Raw genomic sequence first — 17,813 nt, 5'->3', positions numbered from 1 at the left:
CCACTTACAATTTTTCAACAGATGCTTCTGTCTCACTTGCTGACGAATTTCATCAACGGCCTTGGAAAGATTGTAAGCTTATGCTTGTGTTCACACCCTCATGTCGTTGGCTTTATATTATTACCACTTTGGTTTTCCACTAATATTTCTTATGAACTGTTTTTAATTAGAATTTTAATAGAAGAAGTTTTAGTCTCCGACAAGATTATAGTTTAATCGTAAGACAGTTTTCCATTAGCATCTTTATATATTGTATCACTTTTCACATTTTTATGTTCCGAATTTTAATAACTGACTAAACTTTTAACTCCCACTTTTAATTTAGTTGTATTTTTGATGATTGTGTTTAGGCTGAAGATGCCCTTAATTGAGGGCGAAACATGTCCCATGTAACTAAGAATCTATTTATGTAACCACTATAAGTGAACATATAAGTATTGAATAGGTGGAACAAATTAAAACACCTTTATTATTGTTGACCTGTAAAAATTTTCAATACGGACCTAAAATGAGGTTTATAACATGTAATGGTGGAGTTGAAGTCTAAACAGTCTGACACCATGGTTACCCAGTTCGAGTTCTATTGGTCAAAAAAAAATTCACTTTCAAAATGTTGGCCGGCAATGTAGGGGAGGTGGTGGTATACAATATCTAATCATTAGATTGCGTGCCAAAAGCCTGGATTAATTCCAAACCACTCCACAGTGCTCAAAAGAGTGAGGGCATATGATAGTGTTGATGTTGATTCGTCCATTGGATGGGGAGGATAAGCCACGAGCAGACCCCTTGGTGCTATTCGACAAGAGAAGGCTATATGTCAGCATTGGATTTCACCCTCTCCCTTCCTGCTATCATATATCACGTAATTCATTTCATTTTATTAACTCCTCTGTTGAGGTTGACATCAGGAAGGTCATCCGGTCATAAAAACTTGCTACGAAGATTCATCTCACTTCATACCTTCCCTGTACAAAAACGGAACAAGGGTTGGACAAACAAACACACCTGAAAACAAGTGTAAATCATGCTGTAAGAGAGTTGAATAGAAACCATAGATCGGTCTAAAACACGTTGGCTACTTTTAAGCATTCGTAAATTGATATACCAGTGTTTCTTTCTTTAACAGTAAGATGAAGGACCTAATAGATCTAATTAATCCATGTTGTTGTTATTATTTCGATGTGCTTTTAATTATTTTAATTATCTCCTGTCCAATATTCCCGTTTTGGCTACTATTTTATATTAATGCATCGGGGTAGTGTAGTGACGTAAGATGGCCATGCCGTGCGCTTCCGGCTTCAGAATCCTGCTGCTCATTGCCAGTCTACTTCTGTATGCCTGTGTGTAGGATGGTGGTTGAGTCTGCATGGAGATACCTGTCGGTACAGGTTGGCTTCCTACATATAGGGTGGCCTAAGGAACATTTAGATATCTTTGCGACAAACACATGCACGAAGGGTAACTGTCCTTCAAACTCTTTCTCCATAGCAAACCATATTCAAGGATGTTCATGGTTAAGATTTTCTAAAAACCTATCAAGTTTTTCCTCCCTGTCAGGCAATATGACAAAAATATTGACATAATGCCACCAGACTTTTGGTTTAATAGGTGCTGAACACAGAGCAATGTTTTCAAGAGACTTCATGTAAAAATTAGCTATCACAGGAGGGCGAGGCCTGCTCAAAATACTTGATATCCCATAAGAAGTACCAGGCATCAAATATGCAGTGAAAAAAAAAACCTTATAATATCCTTGGTAAATTGCTGCTTGATAAGATGTTCAATGACACGAAAGTACTGGTTCAAGTGAAACATGATGGCTCTCGGATTGTAAGAAAAGCAATAGAAATTTGGAAACATATCCATAATTCCAATAGAGGCACAGGTTACATCCTTAGCCCAGCTTGGTACTGTACCCTTGAAAATTGGTTATTGGTCTGTATGGAAAGAATATTTTATTACTGGGGTGGAACAATGCATAAAATTATCATTTAGGAAGGAGAGTTCAACTCTGCACTGTCTCTGCTAGTCAGCCGCAGAACAGGTTTTCCCCCGCCGTGCAAGCAAGTATGGTTTTTTTTTTTTGTGCCTTGTTGTAGACCTCAGCTGAGTAGCACGTGGACACGAATTTTACCTGACCAAAAGCGATCAATACTTTGAGATTTTGACGTCATTTAACCAATTGGATCGCAAGGTTAGCCCGATCGCTAAATCTCAGCCAATAAAATTCAACTGACAAACACACCTACGTCTTGAAGAAATAAATACCCATGTAACTTATCGGAGAAATTTGCGATCTTTTGTCTTCGGCTTTCTACGTGAATAATTGCTTCGTACAAATACTCGTCGTCGTGTTATAAGAGCACATGTATAATTGGAGACGACACATACGATATTAAAAATTATAAGCATTCATTTGATGAAGGATGATATTATTTCTGCTTCTGAGGAAATTTTGGGATACGGAAAATATTGGAAACGCCGCAGTTCAGATTTCCTTAATTTTACAAACCTGAGGAACTTTTAAAGTACGTAAAAACTGTGCCAACTTGGAGAATCAAGTGTGTATTGGGAACTATTAATAAAACAAACTTTTTAGTTTCAGCTTTCCCCAGAAGACGGAAGATCACTAGCAGTCCTGAATTATTTCGGAAGAATGGAACTTCAACACTACGACGGAGTTTGTAACTGTCCTAAGTCTTCGCCTGCTGCAGCCATGTGTAATTAAAATGTGAGGCATAATTCAGCCCAGGGGAGAATAATGTCCGAGATGAAGTCCGGTTAAATATTCACTGATCATCAACCGAGTCCAGAAGCCAAATCTACCACAGCTAAGATTTTAAATTATATTTTTCTCTATTTTCTGTTGTAATAATTATGTAGACGTAGTCCTTGCTTGAATATTTGAGATCATTTCTAATAGTCTTTGTAGTTAGGAATTTCACTCTTCTTTCACTGGTGTTGGTAGATTTGATGTGTGTGAGAGTGTATTTAGGACCTGTATTTCATTCTATTTGAGTGAGTGCTTCGTGACATGTTCTCACTGTCCCATAATAAGTTGAGGAAAGTGTTAAAAGTATTTGACCCACGCGATAAAATTTATTAATTTATTAAATAATTTTGGAATAATTTTTGAATTATTTGGGACAGAATATCGACGTGTTCTGTGAATTTAGGATTTTTCCTTGATGTTTTGTGGTTCATCATAGATTCGAGATAGGATAGAGTCACCTATGATTTCATTAAACCATCGCCTACGATGACGCGACCGCGCGCGTATAATAATAATAATAATAATAATAATAATAATAATAATAATAATAATAATTAACATTATTACGGTCTAATAGAATGTTTAAAGGTCATGAGTGTAAGTGTTACTGTGCTTATAAGTGATTAATGTGTGCTATATTGAAGTAGATGTAGGCCTGGAATATTGGTCGTGGCTTGAATGTCCACAAAATTTGCATTTACTGTTATGTGGTATTTTTGAGACTTATAGATGGATCTTGAGATAGGATTTTATTTGTGTGTCCATTACATGAGTCATTTAAGGAAGAGAGTATGTCTTTGAACATAACTTCTTCTTATGCAGCACATATTGATCGATAATTTGAGAAAATAGGAGATTAAAAATAACGAAGGCGTGACTCATAGACCGTATGCGCGAAAGCTTATTTATCTATGATTGTAGGCAATTCTATGGAATTTTTAATGATGATTTATACCGAAAATTTATCCTGGAACATCGTTGTGGAATCTATTTCGTTGAAAAAGTGATAATCCTGTTACAATCACACGCCAGACGATCGCAATTGTAGCCCTTATCTGATATCGTCATCGGGAAACTCTCATAATTCAAATAAATTTTTAAAATAAAAATCAAGAGATAGGTTTCGATAAATCTATTTAATAATACTACCGGGAACCTAAGCTTGAATGTGAGATGGATGAATGATTGATATTTTGTAAATGTGATTTTTCATGGTGATATTTCGTCATGATATGTGTACGCAGTGCGCGTAATGTTTTTCGATTTCTTGTTGTTTGTGGCGAGCATATTTGGCTCAATTCTAAATCTTTAAGCGATTTTATGATAAAATAAGACAGATTAGGATCTTTGCTTCGAGAAAAAAAAATACTTAAGCAAGGATCACATCAATGAACTAAGCTCACGAAATGTAAAACGTTTAACCTTACACAGTTTATTGTGAGTTGTGCACAACACTAGGTCAGATAACTCGAGATTGAAAATACAAGGAGTTGGATATAGGACTTCAAAGTAATTTAATTGAATAATTTGAAGCATAAATAATTAATCAGAATAATATTTAATTAATAGAAATGATTATTTGATTTTTCATGAGAAGTGAACGTTTGATTCATTTAAGATTAAATAACAGAATATTGTTAATTTAAATAATGATACGAAAAATCAGATTTTTGTTATTTTGAGATAGGATTTTCTCAGATAATAAGTTAATTAATTTTCTAATACGATTTAATAAAACTCAGTTTCGTATCTTTGCAGAATGCAATTTAATGAAGAATTGTGGGTGAATTCCAACAGGGAAGAATTAAATATTTTATTCAAGATTTTGGAAATATTAATTGATTTTGGAAAGTGCTAATTAATTTTAATAAATGTTAAAACCCATTTTTAGTGTTTCATTTGTCGTCAGTCCTTAGGTTGTCCCTGTCCTCAATCATTTTGCGTTGCCTGTAAGTGAACGTTCCGCCTGAGGGACTCTTGCTTACTGGCTGAGCTGCCCGGTAAAACGGGGGCAGTACCCAGTAATTGTTTCACTTTTAGAGAGTAGCAACTATCTGCAACACAAAGAGCACATCTTGACGACCAGTGCAATTCTGTTTATGAGTTGTCCTGATAAAGACTGACATAGGTCGATTGAAACATCAATGCCTTTCTTCATATTTTCACAATTTTGGTTGTAGTCCAAAGTTTATATGAGTATTGTTCGATATTTAAAGATAATTTTTCTTTGTGAAGATGTCAGTATGTATTAAAGAATTGTATTGTAAAAATGACTACTAGTAAACAACATTTTTGTTCATTTTGGTCCTCCAGGCCCAGATGGGATTCACAGTAACTCCATCACTTGAAGGGAGACCCACTAATTTAAAGGTTGGAGATCAAGTCATGGTAAAAAAATTCGTTCCTGCAGGCAAGCTTGCCTCCAGATTTCATGGACCGTGCATTATTCTGGATTTCTTAACGCCAGTCACCCTCTTGGTGAGCAATCCAGACACCGAAATGGTTTTTAGGGTTCGTCTGTTCCAAGTAAAACCTGTATGACCTCTCTCTTTCAGTATCGGCCACCAAGTGATGGCGTTGCTAATTTACAAAGTAACTCTATTTCCTTCCTTAGGAGCTTAGAATCTTAAGGTTAAAAGTAGAGGCCTTCTGCCCCTGAAAAAAAATTCAAATAAATTTGTTTTAGTGCTACCTTTTGTGAAAACCTTCCCTTCAGTAAAATTTGTTTCCTTTTCTCCTCCTGTCTGCCATTACCTTGCCCCTGCCTCCAAACTTGAAACCTAAAAAACTAAAACAAACTCTCTCCATGAAAACAGTCATTGTTGCCCAGGAAATTACTGTTGCAGTGCCTTAATGTCGTCTGAGACCATGTCTCAACAACTGGCAGGAGATGCTGGTGTGGGGTAAGGGCCCACCTTGCTCTGGTCCAGTCTCCTTCATTACGGCAAACTTGAGCACCATCATTAGTGGCAATGGCTGAGATGCAGTTCCACAACCGCCCAATTCAACATTGGGCAGAACTTCAATAGTTGGTCCATGGTGGGAGAGACGTATCTGAGGGTACTTAGGGGGGTCCGGGGGACCCCACCCTGGCACCGACAGTGGCGGCCACTCTTGCAGTCAAACTGGGACATTACCTACCGGACTTCTACAACATTATAAACACTTCAAGAATTATTTTTCTCAAAAAAGCTGGTGAATGAACTTTCTATCAAGAATTTTTTTGACTTCGATCTATTATCTTCAAAATTTCCAAAATGATTAATTTCAAACTGAGTCAACCGTGGAAGGACTTTAGGGGGTGGAGGTCTGTACCGGAGGTACACCAATTCTGTGCATTTAAAACGAGCACCTTTTAGAAGGCCATCTGCATCATGCACTTCAAACTGTGTAGTGGAAGAAGTTCGAATGTTTATTAACCAATGTCTCTACTGTCTACTTATGTGCACCATCTGGTGGGAAGAAGAACAATTAATTTTCAAAGAAATTTGTAATTTTGAGGTTTTCAGAACTGAAATGTTGTAAATTCTTTTTGGTGTTCTTAGGTTAACAGTATTTCTATCTCTTCCCGCCTGCTTAAAATTTTACCCAATAGGGAATTTTGTACATTTATTTAATCAACCAATCAAAATTGTGGGTGTGGACAGGGCTTCGGCCCAGAGAATTCTGGAACCTTCCTCTCCGCTATAAAAGCTGGGATCTTTTGGGTCATGTCATCTTTCGATTGCTCCAGTCAAGTGGTTTAGAGTGTGTTCATAGAGGAGGCAGGGGGCTTGCCTCATCCATCTCCGGGAGGTCCACCAGCTCAAGGTAATGGCAGCCATCCTTTAATCATGTAATAATCTCAGAAAGCTAACTCAAAGGGAAGGTATCAAAATTATTTCTTAATGTAAGCTTGCAATGTAAATTTTCATCTGGTCTAAGACCTTAGTCTAACTTAGGGAATAAAGAGTGTGAACTCTCTTATATTCCCCTTCAACTTGGTATTGAGGTGACTATGATTTTGTAAACTTTAAAATTTTCCCTTTGTAATTTAAAAATTTCTCTCCGTCCAGTCACCTCTGTAGTATAGGCTTAGCCTCTGTAACTTCAGGCCATAAGCCCACATAGGGTTTTAAGTATTTTCATGTGAATTTCAAAGGAGTGCAAGTGTTCGCCTCCTAACATTTTGATTTTCGGCCAGTAACTTGAACCTTTACCTTTTCACTAAGGCCATGTAGAATAGGCACTTATTGCCTCTGTTGATGTTTAACTATTTAAATGTAACTTAGAAAACCGAGCAAAGAAGACAGTGGAAACTGGTTGTTGTTAACCTAGTGTAAAAGTTGAATTGTGCCTTTGAAAGGCTGGAATCTTCTAAATTTTGAAGAGCATTCTCCTAGGTAATTATGTGGAGCAAAGATGTTCTTTCGAATGTTGTAAATTTTGGAACCCAGTCTTCTGACTTGTCTGACTTCTAATTGATTGGAGCACTAGTGCTCTTGATAGTAGTGTAATGTTTCAGCTACCTAAGTCATCTCTTAGAAATTGTTATGTCTATTGTACCCGACTTGAATAACTATATATACTGTATAAGAGCTGAAGAGCTCCCTTTCTGACTATCCAAATGTTATTTAACGAAGTTCAAAATCTGATTTAAAAAAAAAAAGAAAGAAAGAAAGAAATACAATTCTGAATTTTAGAGTCTTAAATTAAAATTTGATCTTTTTTCTATCCACACATTCATGCCTGCATCTTCTTATACCTCTGTAAACCACGGAAAGTCCATAACAATAATAATAATAACTGTAAGGTTGCATTCCAGAGGGGATGGATTCGAAAGCCCTTCCTCTAAGTGTTGGGGACAGTAGAATACATCCGTAGCTACCTGTTCTAAAAGATGACTACAAGGAAAACCCTACAGTTCAAGAATCTGTGTCAGAAAAAAGTAGATCAGTCACATCTTTCCTCTGATGGTTCTCCAGGCTAACATAAGAAGCATACGGTCACAAGACTAATGCTAGGCTTGGCAGCTTCAAAGCAATTAAAGGAAAGTAGACAGTACTTTCTCGAGAGGGGTCATTCTTTCCTGCCATGCAACAGGGACTTTGGGGTAGATAAGAAAACATTAAAAAAGTAGACAGAGATTATATTATGGAAGAGTAAATGGCAATTATTGTAAATACGAAATAAAATGTTACAGTTAATTTAGTAGATCTTCTGCAGAACTTAATTTTGACGAGTGGTGGCCTAAGTTTTATTAAAGTGACCATATCATCTGAAACATCAACAAAGAGTACTCCTTGTGCTGAAAAGAGTTCATTTGCTCCTTCTTCGTTTCTTCTTTTTCTTCTTCTTTTATGACTGCATAGGATCACTTTAGTCAGTCCATCGTTCAGGTATCTTTGAAGGGATTGTTAAGGCTTTGCGGTCCTCCCAGTACTTCTTCAGACACTCTGATCTTCGTGCCCTTTCCTCAGTTGAAAATATGCATGTTGTTGGTTTGTTTCGTGTAAGGGTAAAGCGGAGGTTTGTATTCTTGAGTTTTGTATTCAAATTTATCTTATTTGTGGTGTCTTCTGTTGTAAGTCCTATTTCCTTTTTTTTTTTTGCTTTACGTCGCACCGACACAGATATGTCTTATGGCGACGATGGGATAGGAAAGGCCTAGGAAGTGGAAGGAAGCGGCCGTGGCCTTAATTAAGGTACAGCCCTGGCATTTGCCTGGCGTGAAAATGGGAAACTACGGAAAAACATCTTCAGGGCTGTTGACAGCAGTGGCGGCTGGTGGTATCTGAAGCTGGGTGTTGCACCAACATTTTCAGTATCACATTTTTATAGCTTACAGAAATAATAAGAAACTCTATTATCGATAAGTAATGAACTACATTGCTACTAAAACTGTAACATATCTGGCAATTACAACCCAGGAAATAAGAGGCTATTTATACACTGTAACTACAGTTACTCTTAATAATAACGTTATTGGCTTTATGTTCCGCTAACGACTTTTTACGGTTTTCGGAGACGCAGAGGTGCTGGAGTTCTTTTACATGCCAGTAAATCTACTGACACAGGGTGACGTATTTGAGCACCTTCAAATACCACCGGACCGAGTCAGGATCGAACCTGCCACGTTGGGGTCAGAAGGCCAGCGCCACAACTGTCTGAGCCATTCAGCCTGGCACAGTTACTTTTGCCTCATTTGAATTGAAAATTTGCCGTCCAGTTTTTCATTGAAGCATTATGTTGGTAATATTGTGGATGGTCTGGTATGGCGTGGGAAAGAAATTACCCAGCAAGTTGGCCGTGCAGTTAGGGTCGCATAGCTGTGAGCTTGCATTCGGGGGATAGTGGGTTCGAACACTACTATCGGAAGCCCTGACGATGGTTTCCCCCGGTTTCCCATTTTCACACCAGGCTGTGCCTTAATTAAAGCCACGGTCGCTTCCTTCCAACTCCTACCCTTTCCTATCCGATCGTCGCCGAAAGACCTATCTGCGTCGGTGCAACGTAAATGAAATTTGTAAATTTAAAAAATGGAAATGAATTACCTTTGCAAGAGGTGAGTAGGAATGAAGTGATCTCCGCAGAGTGGCGCAATCTAACGGAGAAATCTGGAACTCTTTCTCGGTAGGGGACTTGCTAGCCTCGCGCAACTCCCTGAGAACGATACTGGCGAGCATGCTACCTGATGCAATACAGGCTTAGGCTCTTCCCTGCTGAGGTACACTGCGCCGCGCTGTCCGCTAGGGAGTTGCCGTAGGAAAGCAAACCCCCCCTGAGTTTGATTCGAAGCAAGCAGCGTTTGCTGGTCCGTTACGAAGCATTAGTACAGCGAACGACCGAAGATGGTTGGTTTTAACATGTTTTCGTATACATGTTACGTTTATTAACAAAAACTTGAGAAGAAAAGACAACAAATGAAGTGAAAAATTAATGGGAGTTGTGCAACCCTGCAACAATACCACGCACCGCCCCTGGTTGACAGTGGGGCTCGAACCCACTATCTCCCGATTACTGGATACTGGCCGCACTTAAGCGACTGCAGCTATCGAGCTCGGTTCTATTTCCTTTAGATCCTTTCTTACTTCTCTGATCCATTTACATCCTGCTGTGGTATTTTTTGAGACGAGATTGTGTTGTACTAGTTGTTTCAGAAGTCTCGAATCCTGCATCCTCATGATATGTCCAAGGAATCCCAGTCTTCTCTTACGCATAGCATCTGTAATGGGTTCTAGCTCTTTGCACACGACTTTGTTAGGTATTATCTGCCACTGTCCATCTTTCTGGTATTTTTTTGTTGATGCAGGTTCTTCCAATCCTCCTTTCAATGTCCTGAAGTGAAAAAGTGTTTCTGCTGCATATGTCGCTTCTTCGTTTAAAGAATACAGATACAGTACAGAAAAAACAGGATTCCTTGTGGCACTTCTTTTCATAAACAGTATTGTGAAACATACATTTCATCTTGGGAATGGTAGTTTTCAAACATTTCCCTTCCAACCAACTGCAGCATATCCAGAGGGTATACTTTGAATAAAAGTCGAGACGATTGAGGACTTAAGAAAACTGTTGAAATTTGTTGCAAATGAGGACACTTTAACATTTTATTCTGATGTTAATTCACAGCTAATGACTTCTTGTTACGTGAACAATCCTATATGTGAGAATTATTGATAGTATTGTCCGCCTCTGTAGTGTAATGGTTAGTGTGATTAGCTGCCGTCCTCAGGGGCCCGGGTTTGATTCCCGGTACTACCAGAAATTTATGAATGGCAGGAGGGCTGGTATGTGATTGAAATGGTACATGCAGCTCACCTCCAATGGGGGTGTGCCTGAAAAGAGTTGCACCACCTCGGGATGAGGACACGAGTTACCTATTGATAGTATTTTACTGAATGTTGAAGTAATCATAGTGTAGGACAGTTTATGTGTGCATTTGCCAAATATTACAAGCATCCATACTCTTAGTTTAGTAGTCTCTGATGTTATGCTGAAGTTAGTTGATGCTTCAGGAAAATTTGTTACTTGTTCTTGATTTTCTATCTATGGAATAAACTGTAAACAGCTGCTATGTATTGCAATATGCTATGTTTAATATATAAAAAGAGTTGTTGTAGTTAGCATGGGAAATTTTTATGGCTTTATCGGAGAAAGGAACTAAGTCTGAAAAGTTCAAACAGTCATGACATTTATAAATTATTCTTGAACATGTTCCTGTTACCTCTATTACATATCTATCACTGGCTAAATATTTTAACAAATTTAAATTATTCATTGAAGCATGTTGAAGTAAATATTTTATTTCTGCTCTCCTGATAAGTTACGATTTTATACTTAGTTCTTTTCTCAACTGCTAAATTCATGTATTTTTTGGTTCTATATGTATCTCGCTACACTTCCATTTATAAATATTGATTGAAAGAAAAGTGAGAAATGTTTCAAGGATGGTCAGTAGAGCCAGGACAGCTGGCCGCATATGCTCCCACTCTGCATTCCTACCAGAGCTTTTCTTGTGAATATATGACACTACATCATCTCAGTTTTGCAACTAGCAGTGCCAACTGTAAAATAATTACCATGATCTTCTATGAAACTAGTGGCAAGTATAAACATGTTGAAATTGAATGGCAATTCACCTATGTGATATTAACTCACAGAGAGGTCTTGTGATCAGTTGCTGTGGTGGTGGTGGTGGAGGTGGTAGTTGTTGTTTATTTATTAGTTAAACCCAACATTAAGGTAAATAATAAACACAGAAATGAAAAAGAATAAAACACAAATTTTATCACAAGCTGTAATGATAATTACCTTGTAATTCCTTCATACCATCCACAGTTACAATTCATCTCTTTATGTACATCTACCTAGTCTCTATTTTGCTACCTGAAGTGCTAACTGTAGAACTGATTACGGTGGTGAAAAATGAAACCGGTGGCAAGTGTTAGCATCTTGCAACTGACGTGCAAGTCATCGCGTGATAATAACTCGAAGAACTTCCAATCACCGGCTGAAGCCATTCTCAAAATTTCTTCATCACAGTTATTCCTGAGGTTGCTGGAACTACCCAGGCTTATTCTGGATTTGGCTAGGAGTTTAAGGATGGCTGCCCTTCCTGATGTCACGCGATTCTTGAGATGAAAATCTCATACCAGGATCGACAGGTATTTGAACCTCAGCTTTTCTAGTGGGAAGCCACCAGCTAAGGCACTGAGCTAGTTGCACACCCCTGAGGCATTATTATTTTTACTGTGCATTTGGCTCTCTAAGGAGCACATAGAACCAATAGTTAGCGTTGGTCATCTTCTTCTTCTGCTCCTTCTCTTCCCAGAGCTTCGTGATCTACTCACTATTAGTCTATTGCCTTTCTTGTGTCCATTCATTTCTGAGTTTCAAATTTCTTGATATCAGTTCTGTGGGTGTGAACTTGTGTGAGTTGATTTTCTGTGTATATGTAGTCCTTGTGCAGGGTGGGCAAAATAAGAGTGGGCTGGAAAATATTTATAAGACTGATGCAGAACTGACCATTGTTAATGAACAGGAAATGCTGGAAACCATGATTTTGATGCAGGAATCGGTTGCTGTCACATGTCTGCGAGTTTGAACACCAGAAAACATTGCTCAAGTGAAGGAAAGCTTGGTTAGAAGTCCAACGATATCTCTATGCCGTTTACCTGTGCAAGTGGGAATTAAGAGCTAGTCATGTCGAAACCCTTCAAAAAGGAACTGCATCTGCAGCCTTACAAATTTACTGTTGTGCATGCATTAAAGTGAACAGACAAACCTTCGCGTGTTGAGTTCTGCTAGTGGTTTCTGAGCGAAGTGGAGTCAGGACTTCTGGATCCTCAGTTTTTCATTTCTTCAGATGAGGCCTGGTTCAGCCTGGCACCTTATGTGAACTCACAGAACATGCACCATTATGTATCATAAAAACCCCATTGGTATGTCAAAAAGCTGTTGGATAATCTCAAGATAGATGAGCTGTGCATATCGTTACATGATTCTTTCACTGAACTGTTAATGCTAACTGGTATGTCCAGACACTGTTTAAAACCATATGTGGATGAACTCACAGACGATGAACGACTGTATGGATATTTTCAGCAACACAGAGCAACAGGTGTACTCCAGTAATCTTACAGCTATTGCTACATGTGCCTGAGTTTGATAAATTGAGCAAAGCGCTGCATCAATGTCAACAGTGGCTATTTCCAGCATCTTCTGTGACGTACATTAACAGGGGTCAATCCCGCATCAGTCCTACTGTAAACGTTTTCCAGGCTAGTTTTATTTTCCCCACCCAGTAGTTGCCATTGGTTTGCTAAGAAGGAAAGCTTTTAAGTTACATTTATTAACAGTGGGTCAATACTGACTTCTGAGAGATCCTTTTGGGTGTCTACTAACCAACAATACTGAGGTTTGTCAGGTTCTATTGATGAGGAATATTTTCTTGGTTAACCGCGAGTCGCCCATTTGTGCCACATGTCCATAGAATTTCATACCTCTTATCTGCGCAACTGAAGTGAATTGTTCAGTCAGTGAATAAAGTTTTTCTGATGTTTTGGGCATCCAGATACCATCTTGGTAATTTGGTTAAATATTTTCCTCAGCATCTGCCTTTCCATTTTCTCAGTGTCATTGATGTTGGTTAATGATGATGTCTCCGTCGCGTAGACTGCTTCTGGGCAACGACTGTGTGGTAGTCATGGTGAATGGCTTTGATGGAAAGTGATTACTTGTTGTACAGGATGGGCGAGAAGTCCCCGTACCCCTGTGACTGTTTAGTATCAAATGTTATTTATGCAGGTTGGTAGCTATATTACCTCTTATTAATTGTTGGAATCAAGTGTTGGAATACATATTGTCGCAGTCGAGTGTTAGTGTGAAGCCATGGAAGATGTGAGCGGTAAGAGTTACACTTTTGAGGAGCAGTTAGCGGCAAGTGTGTGGGGTGCAAGAACGACAACACACAGGGCAGACAGTGAGACAGATTATGGGAGCATTCCGGGAAAGATTTAATAAGTCTCCACTGTGAAAAGCAACACTTTTCAAGTGGGACAGACGTCCTTTTGCCTCGGGCAGTGTTAAAGACAGGCCGCAAAATGGACGGAAGAAGATTTGAGAAGAAACATGTGCTGGGGCCTGTGCTTTGATTGAACAATCTCCTATGAAGCGTGCTTCGGAACTCTCTATACCGAGGACAACAATGCCAGATTACATTTAAAAACTTAATTTCAGACCTTTTCAATTGACGTTCGTAAATGAGTCATCAGATAGAAACCAGAATGAGAGTGTTTTAGCATGCCGTGCTTTGTTAACTAAATTCCCAAATGCAGTGAGCCGTGCCATTCAGATGCCATTCACATTCAGATGAATGTGCTATTTATTGCAGGTCACGTGCTAGAAATATTGTCGTATGGTCCAAAGAGAATCCTCATTACAGAGTTGAGTTGGAGAGGAACCCGCCACACGTAATGATATGGACAGCGATGACATCGCAGCATCTGCTTGGGCCATACGTTTTTTTAAGAGACTGTGAATGGCGCAAATTATTTACATGTTACAAACATGGTTAATTTCCTGGCTTGAGGAAAGGGGCCTCAAAGAACGCATATGGTTGCACCCTGCTCACTACGCTCTTGCATTGCGTGAGTTCCTAAACGAACATTTCCCAGGACGGTGGATAGGTCGTGGTTCACTAGCAACACCAGCTCCCTTGAAATGGCCATCAAGAAGTCCTGACCACACCACACCTGACAACTCGTTAGGTGAAGTCATTAAGGTTCATGTCGATATGGTACAAACGAAGAGTTATGCAATGCTGTTGAGTATGCGTTTCGCACTATAACATCGGGCATGCTCAGAAATATGTGAATAAGAACATGGGGGCATATAGAACTGTGTTTACAGCATGATGGGGAACATACAGATATACTGGACACTTAATACGTAAGTAACATAACCTGAATAACATTTGATACTAAACAGGTACAGGAGTACGGAAAATTCTCACCCAGCCTCTAGATATTCCAGTTGATTATGCATGCTTTACATAATATTTCAGCGCAGATTTTGTTGGCTACGCTTTCATTACTAGTGCTCCTGATAATTTGGCTCAAGTACAAGGTCATCGAAAAAAGAATACCCATATTTTTAAAAACTGCTGCTTCAGATTGGGCAGATGTGTTGAGGCAATTGAGGTCTTGACGTGGAAAGGCAGGTAGGGAAAATTTTTGAAACAGCTGCTAAAAATAACAATAATGTTATTGTTTTTATTTCCTACCAACTACAATTTGATGGTTTTCGGAGACTCCGAGGTGCCAGAATTTTGTCCCACAGGAGTTCTTCTACCTGCCAGTAAATCTACCGACTCGAGCCCGACGTATGTGAACCCCTTCAAATACCACTGGACTGAGCCAGGATCGAACCTGCCAAGTTGGGGTCAGAAGGCCAGCGCCTCAAGCGTCTGAGCCACTCAGCCCGGCTGCTGCTAAATAATCATTGTATGACATATAGCCCCAGTCTAGAAAGCCAAGAATAACGGCCAAGAGGATTGGTCGTGCTGACCACACGACACCTCGTAATCTGCAGGCCTTCGGACTGAGCAGCGGTCGCTTGGTAGGCCAAGGCCCTTCAAGGGCTGTAGTGCCATGGGGTTTGGTTTGGTTTATGAGATATAGCCAGGCCAGTATAATGTGGACCGCCCAGCGGAAAGCTCAGTTTGTTTTCCCTCAGATACAAGAAATCAAGCTAGAAACCGGTGTCTGCATAATATTCATTTAAGATGTAGTGCCGCCACCACATTTGAAGGCAAATGTACACAATGAGCTGTGAGGTGGCTCTATTCCCTTACCACCTAGATGCCCTGATCTCACTCCAGTTGACTTCCTCTTCAGGGGATACATTAAGAACATTGTTTTTGATGAGAAAATACATGACTTACTGCATCTCAGAGGAAGGATCTCTGCTGCCATCGCAAGTCACTCCAGACATGCTCCAGCGTATGTTGCAAGAAATTGATTATCGATTCAACATCTGCTGTGCCACTAATGGGGCACATATGGAAATCTATTAAGGTATATAAAAAACTCCCATCTTTCCTCTTCAGTGTAAGATTTTAATTGCCTCAATATGTTTGAAGTAGCAATTTTTTAAAATATGTATATTATATTTTGATGACCCTTTACTTTATGTGATTAACTTGTATGATGTTGCTGTGTTTGGTTACAAGAGACCCAAGGTTTGGGTTCTTGGAGTCCATGTACAGTGTCTTCTCATAAGAAATTTTGAGGCCTGTTATGATGGCGATCCCGTGAAGCTTATCAGTAATGCGTCCGGCTTATTATATTTAATCCCAACAAGCAAAGATAAATATAGAAGGGTAGAAAAATTCTTGTGAATACTATTACAAGCACCGACAATAGATTACTTTATAAAATTCCTCCATAATATATACAGAGATACAATTCATATCTTTGTGTACTAATCCACCTACATCAGTGGTACTCAAACTTTGAGAGACACAGTGGCCCAGTAAATCATTCTTCTATAATACAAGGGCCCAGTCCCAACAGATTTACATGTAAATACGTTTCCATTTCTTTTAAGACATTATACAACATACGCACGAATAATTAAGTGTGGCGTAATCTGCTATGTGCTGGTAGTCTTCCTCTACTTTTATTTAACCTGGAGATCACTCTGCAGACTTGAGAGGAATGTATCATTAGTAGTTGCATCACAGACACCTTCAGCATGACATTTCTTAATAACAAAATTAATTCCCCTAGCGTGTATGGCGCAATGGTGTGCCCAGTGATCTGCCACGGTCACAGTGTGTACGGCATAATGGTGTGCCGTGACATTTGAAATGTTACAAGTAACTATTCTCATTTTGGTTCCGTATTGAAGTTGATGTATGTCTCAAATATTATTACAATATTTTTAATATTTGAGACATACATTTGAAATGCCCGCTATGTGGATTCCATAACAGTTATTTGCTTTATCATAAGGGGGCAGGAAGAGGCACTTTTGGCTATTCTTCGAGCTATTTATCATTGCGAATAGATGTTGCATATATTCACAGTAATTTATTTTTAAAAACTCTGCACACATGTTTCAAGTTTGTAAACAATAAACATGGCAGGTCCTGGTGGAGTTGTTGGTGATGCAGAAATAGCTAATTTATTTGTAAATAATGGCTGGGAAAGTAATTCAGAGTGTGAGAGTAATATTGAGTATGAGTTTGCCATAACTTCCAGTACATATAGTGATGCTGAAAATGCACTATAATTCATGATAATAAGGTGAGAAATGCAAACAATTTGGGTGACTACTACACAAACTCACATTACTGATGTGCAGCTGTCCAGGGATAATCAGATTAGCATATGCTCATACTTGATGTAATATTTTAATGTTATTGTGCCTTTTTAAAAATATTTTTCCCCTGCCCGTTTGAAAATTGTATTTAAATTCGTACGATCACACACTCAGCATTGTGAGTATCAATCAAATCAATCACTACTGATCTGCATTTAGGGCAGTCGCCCAAGCAGTAGATTCCCTTTCTGTTGTTTTCCTAACCTTTTCTTGAATGATTTCAAAGAAATTGGAAATTTACTGAACATCTCCCTAGGTAAGTTATTCCAATCCCTAATTCCCCTTCCTATAAATGAATATTTGCCCTAATTTGTTCTCTTGAATTCCAACTTTATCTTCATATTGTGATCTTTCCTACTTTTAAAAACACCACTCAAACTTATTTGTCTACCAATATCATTCCACGACATCTCTCCACTGACAGCTCAGAACATACCATTTATAATATAGTAGGTATTATAAATTTACTCATTTGGGACAAATATTTCAGGTTCCCTATGGGATTCAATATCTTATATCACCTGATGGCCAGGCAGGCATCAATTTTTGGAAATGAGACAAAGTCTCTCATAGTGCATTGGCACTGCCAGTGGCTCCAAGTAGCCTACGCAGTGGCCTCCACAGTATGCACTAGCCATGCGTCTTGGTGGGTGTGCTATTTACCAACTGATGAGCC

This window comes from Anabrus simplex, chromosome 2, assembly GCF_040414725.1.
Source record: "Anabrus simplex isolate iqAnaSimp1 chromosome 2, ASM4041472v1, whole genome shotgun sequence".
Classification (NCBI taxonomy): Eukaryota; Metazoa; Arthropoda; class Insecta; order Orthoptera; family Tettigoniidae; genus Anabrus; species Anabrus simplex.
Note: the sequence above shows the minus strand (reverse complement) of the source record.